Source organism: Octopus sinensis, linkage group LG24 (genome assembly GCF_006345805.1).
Source record: "Octopus sinensis linkage group LG24, ASM634580v1, whole genome shotgun sequence".
Classification (NCBI taxonomy): domain Eukaryota; kingdom Metazoa; phylum Mollusca; class Cephalopoda; order Octopoda; family Octopodidae; genus Octopus; species Octopus sinensis.
This window is the reverse complement of record NC_043020.1, coordinates 8274870-8284423: the sequence shown is the minus strand read 5'-3', so window position 1 is coordinate 8284423 and position 9554 is coordinate 8274870. Positions and strand designations below refer to the sequence as shown.

General features: G+C 32.6%; 1 long non-coding RNA gene across 1 annotated transcript; it reads left to right on the top strand.

The window, feature by feature from the left end:
• Nucleotides 1-6473: 6473 nt before the first annotated feature.
• On the top strand, nucleotides 6474-9037 carry LOC118767787. The gene is made up of 3 exons (XR_005003703.1): nucleotides 6474-6613; nucleotides 8260-8268; nucleotides 9013-9037. It is a non-coding gene; the product is annotated as an uncharacterized LOC118767787 (long non-coding RNA).
• Nucleotides 9038-9554: the final 517 nt, after the last annotated feature.

Here is a 9554-nt window from a genome sequence, read left to right as displayed (position 1 = left end):
TAATCTCCATTCATTCAAGCTTGTGTTCAATTTAATGTTCCCTATTTTTATTTATTTTTATTTCTGTTTTTATCCCTTCTCTAATTTTGCCGCATCTTTACTTTTACTTTTTTCTTTCTTTTCTTCCTTTTCTGATTTACCCATACACCGCTTTAACTTGCTAATTATTCACTTATAATTTATTTACAATGGTTTATAACCATCACACCACCCTATCCAAGACAGACATTCAGAATATGAAGGTTCCTTTTGCGTGTGTGCAGGAATGAATCTTCGGACGCATAGGTGTGGAGACCTGTATACTTCGCGAGTTATGCGTACCCCTGCGTAGAAGTATATGCCTGCGCAGGCGCACACACATTGGCGCACGTGCGTATATGCGAGCATGGGCATGTGTGTGCATATGAGTATGTCCATGTGTGTGCGTGTAGTGGTGGGCGTATATACACGTTTGTATGGATGTGCACGTAGGTATGTTATATATATGTGTGTGTGTGTGTAGGTATGTGCGCTTGTGCGTGTGTAGGTATGTTTGTATGTGTGTGTGTATATATATATATGTGTGTGTGTGTGTGTAGGTATGTGCGCGTGTGCGTGTGTAGGTATGTTTGTATGTGTGTGTGTATATATATGTGTGTGTGTGTGTAGGTATGTGCACTTGTGCGTGTGTAGGTATGTTTGTATGTGTGTGTATATATATGTGTGTGTGTAGGTATGTGCACTTGTGCGTGTGTAGGTATGTTTGTATGTGTGTGTATATATATGTGTGTGTGTAGGTATGTGCGTGTGTAGGTATTTTTGTGTGTGTGTATATATATATGTGTGTGCGTAGGTATGTGCGCTTGTGTGTGTGTAGGTATATGTGTATGTATACTTGTATGCGCATTCCTACTTCCTCCTTGTCCGAGTGCACAGATACACACATGCATGTACGTAGACATGCGGATGGATATACCTGTTTCTGTGCATGTAGGGATATACGTACATATACCTATGTTCTTGAATCTGGGTGTGTCTGTATACATGTATTTACGTGTACTAATGCACACGTGAGGGCGTGTGCGTATATGCATATATGGACAGGTGTGTGTGTGCGCATGAACTTGAATGAACCTCTGCGGACACATACATGTCGATGTATGCATGTTTGCTTGTGTATGGATTTCACTGTATATGTGAAAGGCTGCGAGCTGGTAGAAACGTTAGCACACCGGGCAAAATGCTTAGCAGTATTTTGTCTGCCGCTACGTTCTGAGTTCAATTCCTGCCGAGGTCGACTTTGCCTTTCATCCTTTCGGAGTCGATTAAATAAGTACTAGTTACGCACTGGGGTCGATATAATCGACTTAATCCATTTGTCTTTGTTCGTCCCCTCTGTGTTTAGCCCCTTGTGGGTAGTAAAGAAATATGTATATGTGTACACATGTACTCATACATGTGTATATGTATGCATATATGCACACATATTCGTGTGTATATGGGTGTAAAGATGAGTATATATGTGTCTGTGTATATGTATGTGCGTATATGTATATATATATCTATATATATATATATATATATATATATATGTGCATTTGTATGTGTGGGTCGATGGATGTGTATGCGTATGTATATATACATGTCTGTGGGTGTATCTACGGGTGCGGGTCTGTATATTTTTGCTTAGTTTCTTTTTGGGGGTGTACGTGTGAGTGTATATGTGCATATATGCGTATATGCATAGAGATTTGCTTCCTTATGTATGTGTGCATGTGCGTGTGTGTGTATATGTACATATGTGCGTGGGTTCTTGTACCCAGCTGCATGCACTTTTTCCCTGTATGTATGTGTATTTTGAGATATATATGTATGTACACATATGCGTATATAAGTGTGTAGATGTGCGGGCTCGGTATATGTACGTGTGTCTATGTATTTTTATTTTTATTTATATGTATATGGGTACGTGTGCAGAGGTGTGTATGTATATATGTATTTAGTTATGTGCGGGTTTGGGTAGCTGTGCGTAGCAGTATGTATGTATATGTGTATCCCTATCGGTACTTTCACACGGGTGTATGTATGTATATATGTGTGCGTGTGTATATATATGCATGCATGTATGTGTGTACATGTTGGCTGATAATAATACGGTCCCAGACATTTTATGAGAAAGCAGATAAACTATTTAGCCACACACCAACTTGGAGCAGACAACTTTACTGACCATCCCCAGACAAATAAGTTTTAATTTATGACACCCACCAATACATCCTAAAGCTTCACTAACCGGCATATATTCCTTTCCGTACCTTACTTTATCTTTATGTCCACCCTTTTATTTCTTTATCCCTTTATATTTTATTTTTATTTTTTATTCTTATTTTTCGTCTTTGTTTTTTCGCTTCTTTATCTTTATTTATTTATATTTCCATGTCTTTTTCACGTATATTTATATACGTATATTCTTTTTATATTTTTTATTCTTTTTATATTTTTTATATTTTTTACTCTTTTTATATTTTTTTTTACTCTTTTTATATTTTTTACTCTTTTATTACACTTTGCATCTACTACTTTCCCTCTTTGTGATCCCAAACTCATTAAAGATTCACCCCCCCTCCAACTCCTTCTCTCTGTATCTCAACATCCAACCTCCTCATTCTATATCGAGTGAAAGACGATATGGACGCTTTGTTTTTGTTTTGGTGTCTCGCTCTGCTGTATGAGACTATGAGGATTTGCTTCCCAAACTTATAATGTAATACATGTCTTTGGTGTGGTAATTGTGCGTGGCTGAAGAAGGCTATTGACATACATATCGCATCAATTATGCATTGATATAAACTGTCCAATAAAGCCAGAAACATATGTACCGCTAAATCCTTTGCATCCTGTTTTTCTTTTGATAAATATATCCTACCACCTACACCACTAACTGGCGTATACAGGTGCTTACTGTTATCAAGTATTCACCCTGAATTTTTTATATATATATAAATATATAAATATATGTGGTTGATCAATAATTATCCAGACTGTTGCCATAGTAATGAAGGTAAAGCACACAGAATGAAGCCACTTGGCACAGATTGACCTTGAACACTGTTGTGCATGTACCCTAGCGTCCTAGTTCACTTCCACTGATTACAGCAATGCTTGGAAGGAACATGTGTAGTGTGTGATTGGCGCATTGACAGAGAAAGTTGAGCAAAGACTCTGCATCAAATTTTGCCAAAAGCTTGGCAATACTTGCCGAGAGAACTATGCAAAGTTTTCAAAAGGTTTTCATTGTTCTCAACACAATCAAGGAGATCTTGTGTAACTGAAACCTGAGTGTCTCTTTGGTCAGCTGAAAGCAGTTTTGACACAAACTTTGCAGACACAGGTCTCATACCGAAATCCTCAGTGATAATGGACTAAACTGAACCGTGACTAAGCTGCACATCCTCTGATAACCCATAGATGGTGATTCAACGATTTCCCTTCACAGCTGCATGCACATCTGTTCTACTGGTTGTGGGTCTCCCAGAACGTTTGTCAATATCAACATTTTTTTCAGCCATCCTGGAAATGTCCGAACCACTTGTACTCTCGTGTGTGGCTCAAACACTCCTCTCCATACACTTTCCGCAACTTTGCGTAGGCCTCTGAGTAAGTATCACCATGACAACTTTCTTTGTCATGGTCAATGCGACAATCACATGCTACACACCTTCCTTCCAAGCACTGCTGTAAAGAGGGCAAGTGAGCTAGAACATTAAAACTTAGAGTGCATGTACAGCAGAGTTAAAGGTCAATCTTTTCCAAGCAGCTTTACTCTGCATGCTTTGGCTTCGTTACTATGGCAACAGTTGGGATACTTACTAATCAAACCTTGTATAAGTGTGTGTGTGTATATATATATAATACATGAACATGTATGTGTATATATGTGAATATATATATATATATATACATATACACATACACTAGCAGTATCGCCCGGCGTTGCTCGGGTTTGTAAGGGAAATAGCTATATAAGCATTTTTAGAGAGTTACTTCCCTTATATACTTCCTTTAAAGAAATGAAAAAATGATGGTAAATTTTTTTTAAATCGTAGACTCATCGTAGACGCGGGCTAATACCCAGAAGGGCTTGATATGAATCACGACTATAAGATACCCGCTTTTGGTTAAACTGCACTGCAAAATGTGGGAGTAGTTAGGAATCTAAATCGGAGGAGACAGACTCTCACACAACTTCAGCATGTGTATAAAATCAATCTCAGAAAGGCCAGTGGCACAGCAGTGTGTTTTGGGTTGGGGCTTGTGGTGTCACATACAGACAGCATTGTTGTAAGTTGCATACAATTAAGGCATTCAGTTAGTAAAAATAAATTAGTAATTAAAAAAAAAAAATAATAATGATAATCTGCATGAAAGAAATAATATATTTTTTTACAAAATGGCGAGATTTTAGAGAAAAAAATTCCACAGATTTAAACATTTTTGTTTTCTTGCTTTATTTCTCATTTATAGGCGACAAGTTTTCGGCTGAAATAGAAGATGACCAGTGACAGTTGGGTGTGTGTGTGTGTGTGTCTGTCTGTGTGTCTTTTTCATGTTAAAACTACGGTTCATATATATTACATTTGAGCGTCCTCTTACTTGTAAAGTAGGAGCAGAACAGTTTTTTTCATTTTTTTTGTTTTTTGCTTCATCTTTTTGTCAGTTAAGTAGACTGAGGCAAGCAGAGTTATGGTTCTTGTTTCTAAAATTCACTACAGCAAAATGGCTGTCACAAGAATAGCATTATTTACATACACACACACACACACATTTATATATATACATACATACATACGTGTACAAACATACATTCACTCATCTATATATATATATATATATAAATAACAACACATATATACATACACATGGCCTGCTCGCTTAGCCAGCGGGGTGGCGTCATTCGAAGACTAAAACAATGCGACCGCATTGTGACCAGCGATGTGTAACAACATCTGATAGTCTGGTTGATCACGTGATATACATACACATATACATACATGCACACATATTTGCATACAAACACACAGGCACTATCATCGTCATATATGTATATGTATGGATATGTGTTATACATCAGCATATATATATATATATATACAGATATATATATATATATATTATATATAATACACTTATATATATATATATATATATACATTTATATATATATATATATCATTTATATATATATATATATACATTTATATATATATATATATATACATTTATATATATATATATATACATTTATATAATATATATATATACATTTATATATATATATATATACATTTATATATATATATATACAGTATATATATATATATATATATAACATATAATATATATATGTATAATATATATATATATATATATATAATATATATATATATATATACACATTTATAATAGATATATACACCTTTATTTATATATATATAGATATATATATATATACACATTTATATATATTATATATATATATATATACACATTTATATATATAATATATAATATATAGATATACATTTATATATATATATATACATTTATATATATATATATATATTACATTTAATATATATATAATCTATTATATACATTTATATAATATATAATATACATTTATTATATATATATATATATTACATTTATATATATATATATATACATTTATATATATTATATACATTTATATATATATATATATACCTTTATATATTATATATATATAAACATTTTATATATATATATATATTATACATTTATATATATAATTATATACATTTATATATATGATATATATATACATTTATATATATATAATATATACATTTATATATATATCTATATATATATACATTTATATATATATATATATACATTTATATATATATATATACATTTATATATATATATATATACATTATATATAATATTACATTATATATATATATATATACATTTATATATATATTTATATATATATGTGTATATATATATATATATACATTTATATATATATATATATATATACTACATTTATATATAATATATACATTTATATATATAATTTATATTATATGTGTATATATATATATATATACATTTATAATATATATATATAATATATATATATACATATAATATATATATATATATATATATATACATTTATATATATATATATATATATATATATACATTTATTATATATATATATACATTTATAATATATTATATATATATATATATATATACATTATATATATATATATATATTACATTTATATATATATATATATATACATTTATATATATTTATATATATATATTATATATATACATTTATATATATAGATATATATTTTATAATATATATATTTATATCTATTATATATATACATTTATATATATATATATAGATGTATGTATATAAATATATGCATTTGTACATTAATATAAACGGTTTCTCAAAGAGTGGAATGTGCTGGGAAAATAGATGAAGACCGAGAGATTGCAAAGCGCAACAAAATTTCATTTTTGTTCAAAATATTTTCTCTATGTGTGTTGTGTGTGTGTAGTGGGGGAACAAACGGAATCGTCTGTTACGTCTTGCCCCACCTCCCACCCCCGAAAGAAGTCCTCTGCACTCCTCCATTCTCTCCGGTTTTTACAGTGCCCCCTACAAGATGAGATAAGAAGGGAACAAAAAAAAATATGAACTGTTATTGCATGAAATATCATTTCCTCTTTGCCATGACTACCACCACAGATAACAATCGGCAGAGAAACCCTTCCTCTTCTCACTACTTGATTCATTCTTTTTTTTGGTCGTCTCTGATTAAGGAAGAATGAACAGATTTTTCCCTCAAAAACACCAGAAAAAAATAAAGCAACAAAAAAAAAACAAAACCCCATCTCACTGCCTTCTTGAAATTTGGGGCGAGCCCCTATTTTGCACAAGCAAAAACAGTCATGTACTACCTTGTGAAATTTCTCTTGGTGGGGGCTTGGGAATAAATGGATGTCTCCTGGGGCTAAATTACAGCAACATTCGTCCTAAACCAGGACTGCCCTGTTATGTTGGCAAACAATCTTTACTACAAAGTACTGTTGCTGAATATCTCACATTGTGGGATTTAAAAATAGTAATTTTTTAATAAATGGATGTATTTGAATTATTCAAATATATTGAAGTATTCACCAGACAATTTTCTGTGGGGTGGGGGATTCCCCTTCTTGTCTGTCTGTCTGTCCTCTATTATTTTTTTGAAAGAAAAGCAAAAAAAAAAAAAAAAACAGGAGAATAATAAAAACAAAAGTAGCCAGCCATGACATTCACAACCTTCCCCAGGCAGAAAAAAAAGAAGATCCGTTTTTAAAGTTCTTAATAATTATCACCTGCAGTAAAGCACCAATTTAAAAAAAAAATTAACCATTTAACTCTGAAATTAAATTTCAGGGTTATTCCAGGATTTGATGCTAAGTATCTACCAAAAAAAAAAAAAAAAGAAAGAAAGAAAGAAAGAAAATTGGTATTTTCTGCATCAATAAACTTGACATATCTCGAAAGCAAAAATAGTTCCAAACATGACCTTCCTCAACAAAAGATGGATTGGTCTATAAAACTGCTCTCTGCTGTTAACCCTTTCATGACCAACCCGGCTGAAACTGGCCTTGGCTCTGCAGTACAAATGACTTGTTTATAAAAGTTTTGAATTAAAATTTTCCACCAAACCTTAGTCACAATTTATGTTCCTAACACCAGCTGAATGATAACTAAGTTATTTTATTAAGTTCTTTGTTATATTTAAAATTAATTGAAAGAAACACAGAGCATCTCAACAGAAATATGGTAACAAAAGGGTTAATCTTTTCCACAGGTCCCATTAGTATTGATGTTGAAGATATGAAAGGTGAAGATGACCTCAACAGCAATAAAATCATTCTTCCTTTCTTAAATAGCTTCTCTTAACCCTTCCGTTACCAACCCACCTGAAACTGTCTCTGATTCTGTAGTACAAATGTCTTGTTTTCATAAGTTTTGAATTAAAATCTTCCACCAAAACTTAGTCACAATTTATGTTCCTAACACTAGTTTAATGATAACCAAGTTATCTTACTAAAGTTCTTTGATATATTTAAAGTAATTGAAAGAAACACAGAGCATCTCAACAGAAATACAGTAATGAAAGGGTTAAAAGACAAATATGAATGCAATAGTGTGTGTGTGTGTGTGTATAAATAAAGGTTAGTAGACTTAGAGGTTGGGGTAACTGTCTAAGGGATAAAATTATCCGTTACACTACTGGTATAATTACCTATGTTAACCCTGGATATACAAATGCAAGCATGTTATGCTCATAGATTACAGGTAACAACAAAGATAAACATGAGTTTGTCAGGAAACAAATTTAAAGTAAACAGAAAATGGAGAAATATATATCTCGCTTCTTCATTTTCTATTTACTTAAAATTTTTGTTTATATATATATATATATATATATATATATATATAGGCGCAGGAGTGGCTGTGTAGTAAGTAGCTTGCTAACCAACCACATGGTTCCGGGTTCAGTCCCACTGCGTGGCATCTTGGTCGAGTGTCTTCTGCTATAGCCTCGGGCCGACCAAAGCCTTGTGAGTGGATTTGGTAGACGGAAACTGAAAGAAGCCTATCGTATATATGTATCATCATCATCGTTTAATGTCCGTTCTCCATGCTAGCATGGGTTATATATATATGTGTGTGTCTGTGTTTGTCCCCCTAGCATTGCTTGACAACCGATGCTGGTGTGTTTACATCCCCGTCACTTAGCGGTTCGGCAAAAGAGACCGATAGAATAAGTACTGGGCTTACAAAGAATAAGTCCCGGGGTCGATTTGCTCGACTAAAGGCGGTGCTCCAGTATGGCCGCAGTCAAATGACTGAAACAAGTAAAAGAGTAAAGAGTATATATATATATATATATATAGATATATGTGTGTGTGTGTGTGTATGGGTGAAGTGGGGCTGGCTTGATTATGACAATACAGTTTAGTTTCAACACAAGATCTCAGATCAATCCTTTACCAAAAAAAGCACCCTCAAGGTTGCATGTGTGTGTGTGTTGTTTCAGCTGCTGGACTGTAGCCATGCTGGAGCACCACCTTGAAGGGTTTAGTCAAACAAATCGACCTCACCACTTTTTATTTTTTTAGGCCTGGTATTCTATTGGTTTTCATTTGCCAAACTGCTAAATTATGAGGGCATAAACACACCAACACTCGTTGTCAATGAGTGGTGGGGGACAAACATAAACACACACACACATATGACGGGTTTGTTTTAGTTTGTCTGCGAAATCCACTCACAAGCCTTTGGTCAGCCTGGAGCTATAGTGGATTGAACCGGGAAGCATATGGTTGGAAAGCAAACTTCTTACCACACAGTCTTTCAATGGAAGATCTATCGAAATGTTTTAAGGCCAAACAGTTAACTGTTATTTATACATATGCACATATATACACACACACAC